Here is a 22,464-nt window from a genome sequence, read left to right on the forward strand (position 1 = left end):
GGCCATGGACTATTTCACCAAGTGGCCGGAAGCATATGCCATCCCAGATCAGGAGGCTGAGACTGTCGCTGATGTATTAGTGGAGGGGATGTTCAGCCGCTTTGGAACAGCAGAGACCCTCCACAGTGACCAGGGGCGTAACTTTGAGTCCAAGGTATTTGCTGCCATGTGTGAACGCCTTGGGATTAAGAAGACCCGCACCACCCCACTTCACCCCCAAAGCGATGGACTGGTGGAAAGGTTTAACAGGACGCTGGCCCAGCAGCTAGCCATCCTTACCTCAGAACACCAACGGGACTGGGACTACCATCTTCCCTTATCCTCATGGCCTACAGGTCGGCAGTGCAAGACTCCACCCAATGTACACCTGCCCTGCTCATGTTAGGGAGAGAGCTGAGAACTCCCGCAGAGTTGGCTTTTGGGAAGCCCCCGGACGCGCCAGAGGCACCACCAGGCCGGGACTACGCAAGGAGGCTGCAGGACCGGCTGGATTCTGCACATTCCTACGCCCGGGAGCAGCTGGCGAAGGCAGGCCTGCGCCAAAAGAGGAATTATGACATCACCACTAAGGGGAGGCACTTCCGTGCTGGGGAGCTGGTGTGGGTCTACAGCCCAAAGAGAAAGAAAGGACGGTGTCCTAAACTGGATAGCAGCTGGGTGGGGCCCTGCAGCGTCCTGGAGCGAGTGGGGGAAGTTGTTTACAGGGTGCAGTTGCCTCCTAGAGGGAGGAAAGTGGCGCTGCACAGAGACCGGATGGCCCCCTATAGAGGACAGTCCCTCCCCTCCTTCCCTGAGGGACGCGTACAGAGCTCCCATGACCCTGCACAGAGTGACCCCCAGTCGGAGCTGCGTTCCCCTCCCTCGGGCTCTCCACCTTAAAGCCCCAAAGCTCTGTGTACCCCCCAGGGGCTCAGGAGGTCAAGGAGGGAGCGTAGACTACCCCCCCGCCTCAGAGACTGTGTTGTTCCCTCGGGGACGAGGAACTTACTGCTGGGGGGGCAGTGTAACGATGGTTAAATGTTATGTTACCATGGTGACAGGTGACGCCCTCTTGCTGCGACGGTGTGTCCTTCCGGGGTGAGAGGGCGCCCTGTGTGTGTTGTTGTTGTTGTTGGCTGTGCCTTGGCCGCGCTGGGCAGTTAGCTCGCGGCAGTGTTCTCTGCAATAAACGGCTGTGCTCTCTGACCAACCCGGCAGGAAGCAAGTCGAACGAAACCTCTGTCTCCTCCTTTCCGGAGCTCATTACAATATATATCAGATAAAAGTTTAAAACGTTATCTTTCATGTGATGAAACAACAGAAAATATTTTCAGAAATATACTCAATTTTATTTCAACTACATTTGCAACCTGTTATGACAAATGAATCAACATACATACCCTCACAGGACATTTTTTCTTTTTTTTAGTGTGGTGTCGCGAAAATGAGATAACCGGGGACGGTTACTAAAGTAGTGACAACGCCACCTGGGGGGAGAGCGCCACAACCCCAGGACAGATTTCTCTAGCCAATGAGAAGATTGTATTGGCTACCAAAGCCCACAGACTCGTTATTTAAAGGCAGAGGTGAGACAAAGGGAGTTTATAATGCAAAGTTTATTAAAAGAAACTACTAAAACATAACTAAAAGATTAAAAAGGCACCTAGGGTAGCAGGGGTAAGAGAGTAAAATAAATTAAAACCCTTTATTACCAAACGATAATTAAAACAACATACTCCCTGCCACAATGCTACCCTAAAACAAGCACAATATATTAAAAAGAAGCAACTAAACAAAATGGTGGAGACCGGCCACTTGAGGAGGCAACCTACAGGGAGGAGTGCCCAAGGGTGCCACCAATTACTCACCCGTGTGATTTCACAGCAAACCTCACTCACACTAAACTCTAAAGGGTGCAATCTGCCTATGCCCGGTGTGTACACTCGCATGCATCGGGGAGGGGATTCCACCTCATGTGCCTAGCCTCTGAACAAGCGGCCGCACCTCCACTAAAACAATAAAAGAAAAGATAAAACGTTAAACAATCAATAAAAGATCAACATAAAACCAACACATCCCAAGTCACTATACATTATAAAAGTAGTGCATAACAAACAAAACGGCATCTGACAAGACAGCAGCAGTATAATATACACCTGCAACAAAAGAGGAAAACAGTAGTCAAAAGTCCACCCTACTATGCCACAGTATAATAAACAAAAGTCGCACTTACCACTCTCTAAGGGCAACTGAGTAGCTTTCCTTAAGAGATATGTGGAGCTCAACTGCCTAGTGCTGCAGCCACCTTAGATTGCCAAGACTGCCAAATGCCTTCTCTCAGTAGTGAAGCGCAGCTGTTTCTTATAGCCAGGTAATTGTCGGCTGAAAGGTGTGGATGTCAGTGGTGCGTTTAGGGACATCATGTAACATCCCAACCCAAAATCTACTTCACTACATTAGGTATTCCGCGGTTGTGCTGGGTTGGACTCATTTTGGCATACTTTTAAGATGCTGGAAAGATTCCTCCGAGATTTTGGTTTCTATCAACAAGACAGCATCACACAGATGCTGCAGATTTGTTGGCCGCAGAGCCATGATTTCAGTTTTTCATTCCACCACATCCCACAGGTGCTCTTTTTGACTGGGCTCTGGTGACTGTGGAGACCATGTGAATACAGTGAACCCATTGTTATGCTCAAGAAGGCAGTTTGAAATTATTTGAGCTGCCCATTCCTTTATAGTTGTGTTTGCAAAGGGGTGGACATTTATGTAGCTGTGAAGTTGTACAAAATTGTCAAAAAATATTCCTCATATCATTACACCAACACCACCATCAGTTGATACAAGACAGGATGGATTCCTGAGAACTGTCGTTCTCTGGATATTTTCTGTTTTTTGAACATTCTGTGTAATCTCTAGAAATGTTTGTGTGGGAAAATCCCAGTGGATCAGGAATATCACTGAGGTGCAGATGAGGCATTCCTTTTCTTTCCGCTTCTGGCCACCTGTGTCTCGATGTTATTCCACAACTTAGATGCTTTCATTAGACTCTAATGACACATACATATAGGGCTTTGGGGGTGGGCATACTGAATGGCATCCAGAGTTAGGTCTCTTCATTCAGCCACATACGAGCAGGCGAAGTGAGGCACGGGGTCTTTTCACACCACTGTTCTCTCTTCATTGTCTGGGACTGGATGGAGGAGGAGCTGGCCGTCCAGTCGGTGTCTGGGCTGGTGGGCTAGTCTGCTGCTGTGGGGACCATATCCTTGGTCTGGGGCAGATTGCCAATGTTGGGGTATTGGTGCCTGGACCTGAGTGAACAGGGGGTGTATGGGAGTGTGAGTGTGTGTACAGCATTCATTGTGGTGTGTCTAGATGCTGGGCGACTGGGTGAGTATTTGTATATGTGTAGATGAGGGTGGGAATCATGCTTGTGTCTTGTGTATGCCCGTGTGTCTATGTTTATGTTTCAGGTCAGGCCTTAGACTCCACCTCTCTTAGAACATCTCAGGCTCTTGGAGGTGTGGGGGCCTATTTCCTCCCACCACACACCCTGCCAGTGGCTGGTGTCCCCACCAGTGGATTGATGGTTCTCAGTGTCCATGGCTGGCTGCTCAGGTTTGTACTGGGTCACTCCTGGTGCCTTCCTGGTGGGGCCAATTATTTTTGGCCTTCAGACAACAATTCTGATTTATACATTGCCAAATGTAAAAAAAAAAGCTACAAACTGGTCATTGTCTGTAAAGGTCAATAAACTAAAATTTTTTGGATTATTTTCTAATTATTTACTTGAATTTGTTTGGATTTACTTAATGAATTTCACTTTCATGTTGGAAGTCTCGTCTTGTTTCAGGAGAATTCTAAAGAAGAATCACCAAGCTAAAGGCTCACTGACAAAACCCCATGTTTCTACCTGTGAGGTAAATACTTTAAAGATAAGGCATTTGTCCTCAGTGCAGTTTTATTGTATTTTTACCCACTATAGCACTACTATGGTCCAGTATACAAATAAGATGCTGTGTCCAAATTAAATGCTGCAAACACTTCTGGTCCATGTTGACATTGACTGCATCATTATTTAGCCATTGTTTGTCAAACCTGTCAGTGTGCTCGTCCACTCCATTAACACTGTTATTATGAAGCCATCCACGGATGTAGTTTAGGTCTTTACAATTTAAAATAAAAGGTTAACTGCTTTCACTTTCACCCATTAGCACTAATTATAATATACTGACCCTTATATAAATATAGTATATAAGACAAGAGTTTGTACAGTTTTAATGACCTTTAAAGTCAATACCTGGTATGACCACCTTGATTCTTCATCACAGTCTGAACTGTCTTAGGCAAGCTTTCTTGTTATATCTTTAAATACTCTCCAAGAAGTGTTTTTAAGGCTTCTTCAAAGGTTCAAAGCTCTTCTTTGGATATTGTCTGCGTTTTGTTCTGTTCTCTGTCAAGACGATTCCCACACTGGGCAACCGCGGCACGGGCGTTCGTGGCTCAAGAGTTAGGAGTTCGCCTTGTAATCGGAAGGTTGCCGCTTGGTCTTGGTCGTTGTGTCCTTGGGCAAGACACTTCACCCGGTGGTGGTCAGAGGGCCCGGTGGCGCCAGTGTCCGGCAGCCTTGCCTCTGTCAGTGCGTGGCTGTGGCTACAATGTAGCTTTCCATCACTAGTGTGTGGATGACTGGTTGTGTAAAGTGCTTTGCGGTCCTTAGGGACTAGTAAAAGCACTATAAAAGTACAGGCCTTTTTTTTTTTTTTACACTGCTTTAATAATGTTGAGGTTTGGGCTCTGGGGAGACCAATCCATGCCTGATTGTGTTCCTGTGTGTGTGTGTGTGTGTGTGTGTTTTGTTTTTTTTTTTAAATCTAGTTATGCTTTTACTGCATCAGCAGCAGTGTTGGTCAAATTTTTAAAAAGTACTTAGTTACTAATTACTTCTCCAAGAAAGTAATCCAGTTACTTTACTGATTACTTATTTTCAAAAGTAATTAGTTACTTAGTTTAGTTGCTTTTTAAAATAAACATGATACACAACCTGAATAGGTAATAAAGCAATAAACCTTTCAGCCCAACTGATTTTTTCTACATAATCCATCATATAAAATTGAATCAAATGAAAAAGTCACTTTTTAAAAATTGTTTTATTAGTTTTAATCTTTTAACTTTATGCACATGGCATTAAGCAAAACTTAAATTATATGCAACTGTCTTTGACTTTAAAATTTGTTTACCACTTGAACCTATTTTCTGCATATTCCAGCATATAAAATAAAATAACGTTTTGTGTTTACACTCACTCCTTCAAATAGATGCAATTAAAACACAGCAAAAAAATCAATGAAATCAAAGATTCAGCAGCACCGAGTCCTGTCACACTTAAATCTATTTTTCACCTGTTTAGAAGGAGTGGGGCAGGTGGAGGTATGCCCGGTGCCGCAGCGGTCATGTCAGTGGGGGGATCCGGGTGTTTCTCTGTGCTAGGTGCTTGCTCAGATTTGAAATTTCATTTTTTTCTGTAGAAAGAAGATTTCTTCCCACGCAGTTATTAGCGGACAATGATGTTTTTGTCACTTTTTACAGACTCAAAGTAAGGTCAGTACTTCCACGCTTTAAATGCTACATGGTTGTACTCTCTCCCGCACTCCATAATATCCATTGTTGATCTAAACATGTCTGTTGCTACCACACCTGTACATTATTATCATGAGACACTCTTGCAAACAAAATCAAGGTTTAATAACGCAGTAAAGCAGCATGCTTATGGGAAAGTAAGAGTAATCTAATTACTTTTTTGCAGTAGTTTCGCAGATAATATGGTACTGTTGGCTTCATTGGGTGATGGCCTCCAGCTCACCTTGGAACAGTTCGCAGCTGAGTGTGAAGCGGTGGGAATGAGAACCAGCGCCTCCAAATCTGAGTCCATGGTCCTCAGCCGGAAAAAGGTGGAGTGCCCACTCCGGGTCAGGGACGAGACCCTTCCCCAAGTGGAGGAGTTTAAGTATCTCGGGGTCTTGTTCACGAGTGATGGGAGAAGGGAGTGGGAGATCGACAGACGGATTGGTGCAACCCCCGGATAAGCTGGAGGAGGTGGCTGGGGAGGGAGGTCTGGGTTTCTCTGCTTGGGCTGCTGCCCCCGCGACCCGGCCCCGGATAAGCGGAAGAAAATGGATGGATGCATGCAATAATAATCCCTTACTTACTTAGTTGAAAAAAGTAATTGATTACAGTTTGCAACTCCAGGCCTCAAGGGCTGGTTTCCTGCAGGTTTAAATATCACCCTGGGTCATCACACCTGAATCAAAATGATAAGTTCATTACCAGGTCTCTGGAGAACTTCAAAATATGTTGAAGAGATAATTTAGCCATTTAAATCAGCTTTGTTGGATCAAGGGCACATCTAAAACCTGCAAGACACCGGCCTTGAGGCCTGGAGTTGGACACCCTTGGTTTACAGTAATGCGTAACTTGTAACGCCTACCTGCTAATCTCTGATCAGCGTGTGTTTGGGATCATTGTCAGGCTGAAAAATGAAACTATTGCCAATCAGACACAACATGTGCTGATACTTTTCTGTGTTAATAATTCCATCAATGTTTGCAAGATCCCCAAGATCAACTTCCAGACTACAAGATATTAAATTTTCATGTCTGTAGAGTGTATTATTTTGATGTTGTGACAGTTTAAAGACACCCTCCAATTTTAAATTTTAAATTTAGGAGCAGTTTTAGAATGGTCGTCTATGGGGGAAAGAGAGGGAGGAGGCTGCGCTTTGATGGCATTTGTGAGAAAACCATTAATCCTATCTCCATAAAGATGACACTGGAGGAAAAAAGACAATGATAGCTATGTTTTGATGTATAAATTATACATGAAGGGCAAAATGTTTGGGCAGGAAAAAGAGAGAGGCATTTTTTTTTTCAAATTATTCTTCACACTCTGTTTTTAGAGTAGGTCACATGACCACTCAGTGTCGGGAAAGTTCCATGAAAAATTTTAATTTTTATAAAACTTAAATTGCTCTTGTTACCTACGTACTTACTTGAAAAAAGTAAACTCTAAAATATGGCCTTTGCAGCTTCCTGTGACACAACGAAACAAATCCCACCACTCATGTTAGAACACACACAGACTATGATTTGTAGGCATTAGTGAAGTGTAGTCGGTACGCAAAACACACACATGCACACTGCTTTCAATCAGTTGAGATTTTTGAGAAGCCAGTCTCTGACTTTCATCTAAGGGTGGCAGTGTTTACTGTATTCACTATTCCTTTATTTGCAGTGGATGTACTTTGAAAGTGACACTATAGCTACACATGGCAGATATAGATTTTATAGCAGTCTGATTCAATTAGATGTGAGGCTGTCTCTGTTTAACAAAGTGTCTCACATGTCTGGCAGGATGACTGTTGCAGGTCCCGGATGCATTAAAAAGTCATCAGGGTCCTGTGAAGGAAAATGATTTGTTACTGACTGATGGTTTCATAAAAGTGTTTCCTGTTAAGGCATGGACCTCTGTGTCTAAAAAAGTAGCAATAAAACACACTTGATGACTTATACTGCATAGGGTTGAGCAACAACTGTCACATGATGTGATGCTTTGATATAAGACCACTATTCCAGATTGAATAATGACTTTGATGTCATGAAACTTCCAAATACTGAACAGTGTGAAGAGGTTTAAAATTTCACATAATTTCACTGATCATTGTCTGCACAGGTCCAGTGAAAACCTTTGGATTGGAGGAGTTCGAGAAGTCAGTTCTACAATGGATCCTTGATTGATTGAGGCAAGTTGTGTAAAGCACTTTGAGTGCTCAGAGTAGAAAAGCACTATATGAGAACCACTCAAGTTTTCATGTCACAGAGGCATTGTCCACTATACTGTGCAGAAAAAATGCTGTGGCCAAATTAAATCCTGCAAAACCTTGTGGTCCATACTGACATTGACTGCATTATTATTTAGTCAGTGTGCTCTTTGGATGTTGGCTGCATTTTGTTCTGTTCTCTGTCAAGATGATTTGACACCCTGCTTTAATAATGTTGAGGTTCAGGCTCTGGGGAGTCCAATCCATGCCTGAAAGCATTTATTTAATTTACTTAATGTATATAATTCACTCACTTACTGTATATAATGTCTTCTTTTTGCACAGTCGAGAACTGTTTCAGGACACACTTCATTTAACCGTGTGTTGCACTCATATAACTATGCACGTGACAAATAAAGAAACAAAAATCAAAACAAAAGGCAATACACAGCTGTTGTTTACACTTTTACAATCCCTTATCACTTCTTACAGTCATTGATCACCTGGTCTCTTCCCCCATCCTCAAAGGGAAATCACCAGTCTGACGGTGTGTTGCCCTTAAGGCATTTCTCTGAGGAAATAGGTTCATAAGTTTGAAATAAATAATTCTGAAAAGATTTGTCATTAAGACATTGATATGTGTTGTTAAAATGAATAATTCATGCTTTACATACGTTTTAGTTAAAAGGAAAATATAGCTAAAATGTATTTCGTATTCCGGCGGCGCACTTCCGGTTCCGGTCAGGCACTTCCGGTTTGGGTCAAGCACTCGGTTTTTGCTGAGAAACGGGCCCCACATGCTAAAGGCAGTATGGAGATGTAATCAGATGCCATCTACTTTGAATTATCAGGCTGGAACGCCGCAAGTTACTTTATATGACAGTTTATACCAGGGGTCCACGAGGGCCGGTGTCCCTGCAGGTTTTAGATCTCGCCCTGGGTCAACACACCTGAATCACATGATTAGTTCATTACCAGGCCTCTGGAGAACTTCAAGACATGTTGAGAACGTAATTTATCCATTTAAATCAGCTGTGATGGATCAAGGACACATCTAAAACCTGCAGGGACACCGGCCCTCGTGGACCCCTGGTATAAACTGTCATATAAAGTAACTTGCGGCGTTCCAGCCTGATAATTCAAAGTAGATGGCATCTGATTACATCTCCATACTGCCTTTAGCATGTGGGGCCCGTTTCTCAGCAAAAACCGAGTGCTTGACCCAAACCGGAAGTGCCTGACCGGAACCGGAAGTGGACTGGGATTGGGGACCCCTGGTTTATACAGATAGCTTTGGATATTAATGTATATTTTGCTAACATGAATGTTTTAGTGAGAGTAATGCACTTTATTGATGTAAACATGCTTCTACCTGTTGAGATGGAGTTTATTTTCTGTCATTTCAGTTTTCACCACATGTTCATGGAGACAATTAAACAAGCTGCAACTAAACTCCAGGGTCTTCATTTGTGGTTTAACTCGGTGTCACCAACATCCTTGTTGAAAACACTACAGACGGCGTGAATAATGTGTGAACCAGAAATGCTAAAACCAACTGACATCAAAGCACTGTACTAAGACAATACATCAATACATAAATGAAAGAAATTCCAATACACATTTAAGCGACGGTACTAAGAGTACAAAGTTGGTACAAATCTGTCAAAAAATATCCCTCACATCATTACACCAACACCACCAGCAGCCTGAACTGTTGATACGAAACAGGATGGATTTACACTTTCATGTTGTTTACCAGAGAACTGCCGCTCTCTGGATATTTTGTTTTTCAGACCATTCTGTGTAATCTCTAGAGATGTTTATGTGGGAAAATCCCAGTGGATCAGGAGTTCCTGAAATACTGAGACTAGCTATTCTATGACCATGCCATGTGATTAGCTGATTAGATATTTGTGTTACTATACAGATTTAAACAGCAGCTCTGAAGTTAATATTCATTCCTCCTTACTGAACAATGAAATTTAATCACTTTTTTATTTTTTGCTGAATGTATAGCTACAATTTTAAAGTATATCAGGAGGAGACATGAATTACCTACTCAAATGAAAGATTACCTTGGCGCACACATAAATTGGTAAATCTGATGATAAATGCAATTATATGTTAAACTGTGTATATTCATATGAAACACCAAAGTATGGCCTTGGCAGCTTCCTGTGACACAACAAAACAAATCATACAACTCATGTTAATGGGTGTTCAATGAACACTGAGCACACCACATAGACAAAATGCTGATAATGAAAACAAAAATCATCTGTGCAGTACAGTCATAGACTTTTACATTTTCTTTGTGATTCCTTAAAGATAGATGCACCGAATGGTGCTTCAGAGATTTAAATGCTGAGGCACCCTGAGTCAAAAAAGAACTTCTTGAATTCAGTTAAATAAAACATACTTTTTTTCTCTATGCTGTGAATATTTGGCCACATACAGGTCATCATCATTGTCTGTCTTGTTTTAAGACAGAGCCTTAACAAAATAAATCTGCTTTTTAATTTTTTTTCCAAACAGGTTTTCAGTTAAATTAGCACAATCCTAAGAAAAACCCCAGGAACTCTTGTCTTCTGAAAACACACTAAGTCAAATAGACTAACGTTTCTAATGTCAGAGATACTGACAGATGAGTCTGTTTGCAACATTAAAGGCTGTAGTTTAATCAGTTCCTCCTCTCCAAGTTGAGAAGCACCTGTTTAAGCTGCATTTTCCTTGTAGATTTGTGGGATCAGTGAAGTGTAGTGGAAAAACACACACATACACACTGCTACATTTTCTTTGTGATTCCTTAAAGATAGATGCACCGAATGGTGCATCAGAGAATTAAATGCTGAGGCACCCTGTGTCAAAATTCTTGAATTCAGTTAAATAAAACATATTTTTTTTCTCTATGCTGTGAATATTTGGCCACATACAGGTCATCATTGTCTGTCTTGTTTTAACCTCCTAAGACCTGAACTCTTCCACAGCATGCATTTTTAATTTCTCTTTGATATTTGGGCATATTGGGGCCTGATGAATGTAAAAACAAAGAATTACCAGATTTTTTTTTTTTTTTTACCTTATTTTTGTTTTTAAGAGAAATGAGAGCCACATATGAGGATATTAATTTAAAATTTTGATAGAACAGTAGCAGTATAATGTCCTCGTAAGTGGATATCAGGCCCTTGTAGAGCAAAATTGAGTATTTTGGTCTAAATAACCCAAAATGTGATGTCCACATATGTGGACGCCAGGTCCTAGGAGGTTAAGACAGAGCTTTACCAAAATAAATCTGCTTTTTAATTTTTTTTCCAAACAGGTTTTCAGTTAAATTAGCACAATCCTAAAAAAACCCAGGAACTCTTGTCTTCCGAAAACACACTAAGTCAAATAGACTAACGTTTCTAATGTCACAGATACTGACAGATGAGTCTGTTTGCAACATTAAAGGTTATAGATTAGTCAGTTCCTCCTCTCTATGTTGAGAAGCACCTGTTTAAGCTGCATTTTCCTTGTAGATTCGTGGAATCAGTGAAGTGTAGTGGAAAAACACACACATACACACTGCTTTCATTCAGGTTAGATTTTCAAGAAGCCAGTCTCTGACTTTTATCTAAGGATGACAGTGTTTACAGTATTCGCTGTTCCTTTTTTTGCTGTCTGGATTTATTTTGAAAGTGACACCATATCTACACATAGCAGATATAGATTTTACAGCAGCCTGTGATTCAATTAAATGTGAGGCTGTTTCTGTTTAACAAAGTGTTTGCACATGTCTGGCAGGATGCGTGTTGCGGGTCCTGGATGCATTGCAAGATCATCAAGGTCCTGTGAAGGAACAATGACCTGTTAATGATTGATAGTTTCATAAAAGTGTTTCCTGTTAGGAACCTCTGTGTCTAAACAAGTAGCAATAAAACGCACTTCATGACTTATACCACATAGGGTTAACAACTGTCACATGATGTGATGCTTTAAGTGAGACCACTATTCCTGATTGATAAGTAACTTTGATGAAATTAAACTTCCAAATACTGAACAGTGTGAAAGGGATTTAAATGTCACGTACTGGTCATTGTCTGTACAGGTCTGGGTCGGAGGAGTTCGAGGAGTCAATTCTATGATGGATCTTTGATTGATTGAGGCAAGTTGTGTAAAGCACTTTGAATCCTCAGAGTAGAAAAGCGCTTTATAAGAACCACACCATTTACATGTCAGTGAGGCATTGTTATGATTTCTTGTTCACTGTACTGTACAAACAAGATGCTGTGTCCAAATTAAATTCTGCAAACTCTTCTGGTCCATACTGACATTGACTGCATTATTAATTAGTCATCAGTTGTCATGTGCTCCAATAACACTGTAAATTTTGAAACCATCCCTGGATATAATTTAGATCTTTATGTGGCAGTATGAGGAGGTGGGAATTATGAGGAAAAAGCCAGAGCAAAGCACAAAGATCAAACATTCTGGGTCACCATGCATGAGACAAAAAGTCAACTCTGAAGCTACTTACTGCTGATGCAAAAATGCAAAGTAGCAGCAGTTCTGTAAACGTAGCCCATAGAAACAGTAGTGGTCTCTCTGTAAAACTTTCAGACGCCCACCCAGGCCCAGACTTCCTGTATGTCATGGTTCGGCTGTTGCATGCAGGATAGGCCGCAATTGCAGGACTCACGAAACGAAAGAGTGAACTAAAAGAGGCAGCTTCATTGTGAGTGTAACAACTAACTTCAAATACAAAACAAAACTAGAAACTGGGAACAGGAATACAAACCAGGACATGTAAAATAAGGAATGGCTAGGACCACAGAAGAAAAAACACAGCATAGTAAGAGTACAACACAACAACTGACAGAGGAAAACACAGGGCTTAAATACACCAGAGAGTAACAAGGGAATGGAAAACAGGGGGAAAGCACAGCTGGGCCTAATCTGACATAAGACACAGGACGCACAGCAGGATACACTGACATAGGACATGCACTATCAAAGTAAAACAGGAAGCACCACACAATTTACAAAGATGCAGATTAGACACTGAGATGTGGAAACATGACAGACTCTGGAACAAATGGAACATGAAGCACAGAGACAAAAGTAATTAGACGTGGAACATAGTTTTCTGCCTTTTTTCTTCCCTAAGATGAAGCATACAACAAACGGAGAACAGAAACAGAACAGAAACCTAGAAACCAGGAACAGTAAATATAATACAAAACAGAAAACCATAATTAATAAATAATTACTTAAACCAAAAATACAAAACACTGGGTCACCAACACAGGACCATGACACTGTAATGCATCATAAAATCAGCATTTTTGGATAAGTGGCCAATAGGAGGCTTCAGCAGCTACAACCTATAAACACACCTGCTTACTGCAAAGCAATATAGTTAAAAGTATGGCAAAATATAAAAACATACCAGCAATCGATGGAAGGCTTCAAAGGAAATAATCTGCAGGTGATTTAAGAAAAACAAAAACATGAGTACCACTAATAAAAAAAAATAACAATTCAGACAGTATGACTCCTATTATAAACAGATAGAGAGGTCAGCTGACCGACGACCCGGATACATACAGCAACAGGTGAGCGAGTAACGGATTCTCAGATGGCAGCCACTATTTATGGTAGCACTATATACTGGCCACTAAATGGTGATTAACAATGTGAAAGTATGATATTCATTCTGCTCCATTTACAACTTTAAAGGTTAAGTGCTTTCACTTTCACCCTTTTAGCATTAATCATAATGTAATGACCTTTAGATAAATCCATATGATGTTAAAATATAGTATATAAGACAAGAGTTTTTACAATTCTAACGACTTTAAAAGTCAATATTTGGAATGACCACCTCTATTCTTCAACACAGCCTGAACTTTTTTAGGCAAACTTTCTTGTTATTTCTTTAAATACTCTCCAGGAAGAGTTTTCAAGGCTTCTTGAAGGACATTCAGAGCTCTTCTTTGAAGAGACATTATTCATAGACGCAAAATGTGCTGGTACTTTTCTGTGTTAGTAATTCCATAAATGTTGACAAGATCCCCGAGATCACTGACTGAAACGCAGCCCCACACCATGACAGAGTCTCAGCAATGTTTTATACATGGCTTTAGACACTCACTCTTGTATGTCCTCCATGCGTACTGACAATGTGAACAAAAAATGTCAAAGTTGGATACTTCATTCATTTACACCCGCTGCCACTGATTTTCCATCCAGGTTTTGTGTAATCTAGCACTCCTCAGCCTTTTCTTGCTTAAGAATTAAGTCTTAAAAACACCCTTCCACTGAGACCATTTCTGTTGAGACTTCAGCGAACAGTAGATGGATCAGCTAAAAGTGCCAGATGCATATTGTGTCAGGTCTTTCCTGGATTTGTTAAGGCTTCTTAAGGACATGACTTTCAGATTTGGTTCACGGCTGTAGTGTGTTAGGCCTGTCACTTCTTTGGTCCTCCACCTGTTCATTTTACTCAAATTGTTATGGAGACACTGCACACCATACAGACATGTGCCAAGTTATGGCCCGTCTAGGCGTGGCCAGACAATAACATAAGGGTGATCCATCCCCGTCTGACCCAGGCAGCACATCACACAACTAATCCAGTTTTATGGTAGTTTGTTTACAAAGAACTGAATCGTGACAATAAAAACATTCATGACCGTTTGATTTAAGAACAAATGCTGACACATTTTTACGCATTGCTTTTGTGACTTTTTCTGTTTGGAAAAATTTTCCTGAAACAAATTCTGTGCACAGAACACACTTTTATGCGTCAAAACAAACTCATCAGCCAGGAGTGCCGCGTTAGTGAGAGATGTCACCTTTTATTCATTTAAATAAGTCACGACGCATTCTGGCAAACACTTTTTAAACTCCTCCAGCAAAATAAGAGCTTTCAACTCCTCAACGGTTTTAACTTTACGCGAACAACACCATTTCTCAAACAACACATTCTTTTCTCGCTTACCAGTTTTATTAAGATTCCTGAATTTTTGTCGTATTGCTTCAGGCACACGTTCATATGCCTGCAACACAGTTTTCTTAAGAGTTTCGTAATCTAAACTCTGCTCAATAGATAGGCTTGAACACACTTCTTGGGCTTTTCCCACAAGTTTACATTGGAGTAAAAGGGACCAAAACTCGCGACACGGGGGAGCCAATGTGATGTGTTTATATCAAAACTAGCAGAAGGAGAAACACTCGTGCTTGAGGACGTTGATGTACCTCTAGCTGAGCCTTTTTAAAGCTCAAGAGCTCTGATACGGAGGTGCAAAGCTTGCACTTCCAGCTCCTTGTTGCGGGTCTCCGCCGCTTTTATGCGGAGCGTGAGGCGCAGATCCTCAGTTGCCGAACCTTCACTAGGTTCAGATATCTGATCAGCGTCCATGCCAGCAGCAGATGCATCAGCTGCGTTAGCATCCGCTTCAGATGCAGCGTCATCTGCCTCTTCTACTGGCTTTTTTTCCAGCATCCCCTCATGGCAGAAATACACCTTTCTCCACCAGCTTTTTAGCCAGTGTTTCCTTCAACTCTGCCTTGCGAGCACTTTAAGACACTTCCACATTATAAGAGTTAGCCACAATGAGCAGGTCCGCTTTCTTACATTTCTCATTTTTTCCCATGAAGGTGCCTCCAGAAAATCTTCAAGTGGAAAATCCATTATCACACACCTCCACACAAAGAAATACAACTGCCAACCAGAACAGGATACACCAACCGAACTTACCAAACAAAGCAAGAAAAGATCCCGGACGAGCCCCCAATTATGTTATGGCCCATCTAGGCGTGGCCAGACCATAACTTAAGGGTGATCTATCCCGGTCCAACCCCAAGCAGCACCACACAACTAATCCGGTTTTATGGTAGTTTATTTACAAAGAACGAATGTAAAATAAAGGATGGGAGCAAATTATAACCTTTATAACCTTTTTAACCTTTACCATTATAACCTAAGGCCAAAATAACAAACAAAGTTATTTCCTATCGCAAAGATAAATCAAGCTATTCTATTCAAAGGAATTAAACCAAACGACAACGACTAACCTTCCTAACTAACAAAAACAGGAGAAAACTGTAATCAAACAAAAAGGCAGTCCACCCCTACATGCTCCAGTAGCAATAAGCATTAGGGAACACACAGTCTGCCGGTTGCGATGGGCCGAGGATGAATGACTGGCTGTCCATGGCGGTGTCTTCTTATATGCTGCCTCCTGGTCATTAGCCAATCGGATTCGGATTCCCCTGGATTCGCCAATCATGGAGAGGCACCTGCACACTCAGATTTACATATTAAATAAAATTACACCAACAGTCGTAACATCAGTCAACAGCACTTTGGGAATCACCTTGTTGCTGCAAAAATACTATTCTATATCTGTCAAAGTGTGTTATCTTGGGAATTTGCAGATTTTCTAAAGAAACTGGAACAAATGATATGTTTTTGAGAAAGTCTGCTAGTAACAAAGTGCCTAAAGATGCAATTTATATTTGGTTCTTTGCTAAGTTGGCAGTGTTGTGTCTACACTGGTTCTTTCCCTGAATTGAGCTGCCTTTTTATGCTTGAAGCATCACTGTTAGTAAGTTACTCCAAAGAAAAACTTTGACAGGCCTCTGTCTCAAGACTTCTGCACGTACTATGCAGGATAATTTTTTAATTATTCTAGTTAAATAGAACAAACACAGAAACTTTAAAATGACCAGAAAACAACAAAGACATGGTGCACTTTATGCTGGATTAGGATGTGATTACACAACAGTCAGTATTACACTTTGGAGTCTAAATAAAGTTTACAATCTTGTATGTTAACATTTTATTGAAAAAATAATGCATATCATGCCAACGAGGAGATGGCAGCCATGGGACTCAATGTGTTTAGTTAAAAATAACAGTTTAACTTCTGATCCCACAAAGTTAAAATGTACATTGTCATAGTGGAATGTATTAGAAACATACATGTTTAGAAAAATGCATTTCACATGTACAAAAATTCTCAAAATGTACTAAAAAAGTTACAGGGAAACACGGCAAAACAATCGCACGATGGGCAAAACAATCGCACGACTGCTGCTGATTGGTTGAGGAAGAATAAAGTAGTCGTGGTAAACCAATCACATGACCAATTTAAGATGACATAGCAACAAGATGCTATATACCAGTTTTTAAATTGTGGCCACGTAAAAACCAGAGTCATGATAAAAAATGATATGAAAATAAAAATTTAAAAAATATACGCTGTGTTTTTCCCTGAATACTATCGTCACGTTTAATGTCTAAGGACAACGCTAGTAGACACTCTCTGCTTATGACCAAAAAAAAAAGAAGAAAAGAAAAAACACCATTTTCCTATTGGTGGAAAAATGTCGACCAATCAAAAAATGATATGGCAACATGCGGCATTTGGTTGTTTAGGGGGAAGTTTTAGGAGTGATGGCAATGAGAGCGCGAAAGAGAGAGAGCCAGTTTTAAGATGTGAATGGCTTGTGACGTTTAGCTTGTTTGGAGTGTGTAGTTAGTATGTAAAGTAGTAGATTTTGTGTGTCAGAACAATGAAGCGACAGGTGAATGTCACAAGTGCTGCCAAAAAGGCACAGAAGGCAGATTGCAATCTAAATGCTGTTTCCAGGTGGAAAACAGGAGGAGTGATATACTTCCTGTTGTCAGGCCTGCAGGCATTAGGCTTGTGATGTTCTCCTTTATCTCAGACCGGACAGAAATAATTTTTTGGAGTGGCACAAATAACTCGTGTGGCACCTTTTTTGATTGTTCTGCAAATAGTTTAAAATAGTTATAACCCCCCCCCTGCCTTGGCTGCATTTTTAGGTAAATAGCTGCAAATAATTTTGTTGTTTGCAAAACTTGTGCATACGTTTTTAAAATTTTCAATTTATATTTGCATTTCAAGTTGTGAAAATGATTCATTAAACAAGTTTGTGGTTGTTGTTAAAGTAAAAAGTATAACTTTTTTTTCTACTCGGATTTTATGTTTTTTGTCTGATTTTAGCTCAATTGTGTTAATACAGTCAAAATGAAAAAATAACTGTAAATTCAGACGTGAGGTTGTGAGGATACCAAACAAGACAATAAAGCTTTTAAAGGTGAAATGTAGAGGTAAAATAAAAAGTAGTCAAAGACAGCAAATTACACCCTGGACCCCAGAGGGTTAAACATTTTTTTAAAGTAACACAATAGTTACTTTTCCTAGTTATTAGTTACTTTTAGAATATTGTAACTCAGTTATTAACTCAGTTACTTTTTTGAAGAGGCAACTAGTAACTGTAACTAATTACTTTTTCAAACTTTTTCACTTGCCTAACACTGACCAGCATATAGTTGCAGGGATGTATAACTAGGGATGGGTATCGTTTAGGTTTTATCCGATACCAGTACCAAACCGGTACTTTTGAAACGGTGCCGGTGCTTAAACGGTGCTCGAACCGGTGCTCGAACCGGTGCTTAAAGAATGGAGAACACAAACTTTGTCTAAAAACCTCTCATGTTTAGCTGTTTTTTTGGGGGGGTTTTTTGGGGTTTTTTTGCCTGTCCCGTTTGGTTCTTTTGCCATCAGAATTATTGTCTAAAGGCGAAGAAAGATGCCCAACGGATTTACTTTACCAAATGGACCATCCCAGCCTTGCCGTAATGGTCCATTTGATTCACCTTTTATTGTTTCTTTTATTTTCACTTGCTGAATACGGGACAGACTTGACTGGGGGAAGGAAAGGGGAGAAAGAAAGAGGGAAAGAAAAACAGCGGGGAAGAGGGACGGGGGAAAAGGGCAAAAAACCAAAAACCAACAGAATAAGCAGACAAAAAATACATATATCGATCACCTGGATCACCTGTTGAGAAAGAAAGAAGAAAGCAAGCAGAAGAAAACGAGAGTAATAAACAACATCACAATTATCTATGGGAATATGACAGTAAATACTAAATATTAAACATTATTGTGCAGCACGTAAGATCGACAGCGCACAGTGTGCTTTGAGGTAAGAGCCAAAAAGGGTGTAGTTTGTGTGTGATCACCTGTGTGTACACCTGTGAGCATGGACGTGCTTGTTTTTTTTTTAGAAGGTTCCTTCATGTAATGATCTGCTAGAGGGTGTGGGGGGCCACTGCCCCGTCCTCCAGGGCATGACGCAGGTATGGAGGAGATCAAAACTCCAGACGTCCAGAGGCCCCCAGAACATAAGAGACCAAGGAAGACCAACAGAGGGGCAGCTGCGTCACTATCCCAGAAAGAGCTGAGGAGAGTCCCAGATGAGGGGTCACTCAGCAGCCGCGGAGCAGAAGCCAGGGGGGTTGCAGTGACGTGCCCGTGAGCTCCACCGGCAGCCAGCTGTGCCTGAGTGACCGAGCCCCGGGCCGAGAGGCCGAGGGCACCCCGCCTCCGAAGTGGCCCGAGCGAGCCCCAGGCTCCAGGCCCCGATAAGCAGCCGCCAAGGAGTGAGCCGGTGTGTACCTGGGCGCCCACCCCCGGACACAGAGAACCACCAACGCACCAATGTCTGAGGGCGTCCGCCACCGGCAGGGGAAGTGGTGGGGGGAGATAGGCCTCCAAACCTTGGAGGGCCTGAGATGTCCCCAGAGAGGTGGCGTCTGATGCCCAACCTGACATATAGACACAGACATACAGGCACACACAGATACAAACATCCAATCCCACCCTCATGCTCTCATATACAATTATTCCACACTCAACCAACGTGGAGACAGACATAAAGAGACGCTGTACACACAATCACTCTCCCCAAACGTACTCTAAGAACCGGGTCTGGGTACCCTTGCCCCTGGAGGGGGAAACTGCACCCAGACCCAGGTGGTGTTACCCTTTTCCCTGTGGTGGGGAGAAGCAGACCGCCCCGACTCCGCAGCAGCAGGGAGGCCCCACATTCCAGACCCCAGTCGGACAGCCAACTCCTCCTCCTAGCCCCCCCGCTCCAGCAGGCCGCAGAGAACGGGGGTGTGTGAAGACTCCAAACCTCCCTCCACCCGCTCATATGTGGTGTTGATGTATGTGTGTTCTAAGGTGCATTTAAAACCCAGGAGGGCATGGAGCTACCTGCCAGAGCAGCAGGTAAGCGCATAGCCCCTCCTGCTAGCCCTCAATGTCTACGTGTATTTAAAATTGAGAGGTGGGCAACGACACCAGGGGTGAGGTGTACACCCTGATGGTAATTTGGATTCTGTGTGGCGTGCCCACCCCCAAGATCCTATATGTATGTGTAATGAGAGTGTGAGTAATGTGAATGTCTAAGTTGTGGGATAAAATTGAGGCAGAGGCAGCCAGAAGGGGACAGAGGGGGGGGATGCCTCCTCTGCACCCTGGTGACACACCCCTACCCCAAGGCCCTGCATGTGTGGGTGATTGTGGTGGAGCGGGAAGAGGGAGGCAGCTGGAGATGGGGAGGGAAGGAAGGGAGGGGCAAGTGACCCCTCCCTGGGGCCAGCTCCCCCGCTGACCCCAGTAGGCACCCCCATACTCTGCAACCCGCCAGGGAAAGGGGGGCCCAGGCCCATCCGGACCGGGGCCTAGTGCAGCAGCGCCGCCCGGCCCCACAGAGCCCGGGACAGTCCACCCGACCCCACCACAGAGAAAACTGCACCCACCCCATCATCCACTCATCTTCCAGACTACACAAGACAATAGACGCCCAGGCTGAGATCTTCCTCCACCTCTCCTGTATCTCCCCCTCCTGCAGAGAGAGTTCCTGAAGAGAGGAAAGCTCCTGCAAGATGTTTAGCTGTTAGCCTTTTCTGCAGCTATAGGGGATTTATGGCATCACTCTTGGCTGGAAGCAGTGCTTAATCAATGGAAAAAACACAAACTTTGTCCAAAAACCTCTCATGTTTAGCTGTTTTCCACTTTTTCTTTGGTCATTTTAGCCTTTTTGGCCAGGGTGAAGGGAGTGTCTGCCATCAAACAAGAAGACAGCCGCATGTAACTACGACGGTGTTTGCTAGTTCACCTTACATGCATTAATTTAATAACGTGGTTAGCCTACTCAACGTAAATTACACACGAACAACATTAAGCTACTCACGCAGAGAAGAACGGCTGCTGCTGCCATCATCATCTGTCATCATTTCTGCTACATTGGCAGGGCTAGGGGCCAGGACTCTACTCTTCGGGTTCTTGGGGAATGTTGCTAACTCGGGTCCGATAACAGGCAACCCACCCGCAGTAGATGTGCTCGGTGTGAGGTCTCGCAGCAAGCTATCAAATACGGCGCATTTCTCGGCTTTTAACAAAATGCTATACGTCGCCAGGTGTTTCATCAGATTCGAGGAGTTACCTCCTTTGCCAACACGTTCTCACTCCCAAAGCGTAACATTTTACGCTAGTTGACAAATCGTCAACATATTACGTTTTCGGGCACCCAACGCGTTCCTACATGACGACATCGGAAAACTGCGGACACATGAGAACCGTTTGGACTCAATCTACACATCTTCGCTTTTCCCCTTAAAATCGCTTGGGAAAAGACTATTTCACGTCATTAAAGTGCTGGTTAAGGTTAGGAATAAGGTCATGGTTAGGTTTAGGGATAAGGTTAGGTTTAGGCGTAGGGATACGGTTATGGTTTAGGCTAGGAATAAGGTTATGGTTAGGCATAAGGTTATGGTTAAGGTTACAAATAAGGTTATGGTTAGGCTTACAGATAAGGTTAGGTTTAGGGCTGGAATACAGGGCTGGAACCCGCCGCGTACCATAACAACGTGGAAGGTCACCTTTCACATTCCTCAGGAACGCCGCGGGACGTGACAAAACGTCGGGATGTTACGCCTCGGGAGTGAGAACGGGCTCCCTTTGCACAGTATCACCTTAAAGCACTTGTTGCAGGCTGCCAGTACAGCCAGACTTTGACCGCTTCACCTTGGGCATTTTTAATCTGTAGCTCTGCTCTAAAAGAACGTACGTACCTGGGCCCGCCTACTACGCTTGCAAAGGTAAAATGATTGGCTAGAATCCAAAGTGTATGACGTCTCAGGAAAAAAAAGGCACCGAAATAACGCACCGAAATGTGCGCTGCTTTTCGGTCAGGTTACTACCGTTTATGTCAGAACCGGTGCCATACCGGTACCCATCCCTATGTATAACCCACTCAAATTACTTTGGAGCACACATAAATTGATCAGTATGGGGATTAATGATGATTAATAATGTGTTATTATAATTAAGTGGATGTATACTTATATAAAACTCCAAAGTAGGGCATTGGCAGCTTCCTGTGACAAACAAATCACACAACTCATGTTGTAGATGCTTTACATGGACACACACACACACACACACACACACACGCACACACACAATCACACACACACACACACACAAGGTCCGTCCTTGCCAATCCCTTATTGTTTCGCTTCTCCTGCTGCATCACACCACCAAATCGAGTGCAGGTACGTCACTGATATGCAGGGGGGGCATTCCTTCTCTGTCCCCTTCTGGCCACCTGTGTCTCAATTTTATTCCACAACTTAGACACTCCCATTACCTACACTCTAATGACACATACATATAGAGCTTTGGGGATAAGCACAGTGAATGGCATCCAGAGGGAGGTCTGTTCATTCAGCCTGACCTCTGGTGCCGGTGCCACTTCTCAGCTTTAAACTGCATACAGACATTGAGGGTTCAGGGGAGGCG

This window comes from Oreochromis niloticus, linkage group LG9 (assembly GCF_001858045.2).
Source record: "Oreochromis niloticus isolate F11D_XX linkage group LG9, O_niloticus_UMD_NMBU, whole genome shotgun sequence".
NCBI classification, from domain to species: Eukaryota; Metazoa; Chordata; class Actinopteri; order Cichliformes; family Cichlidae; genus Oreochromis; species Oreochromis niloticus.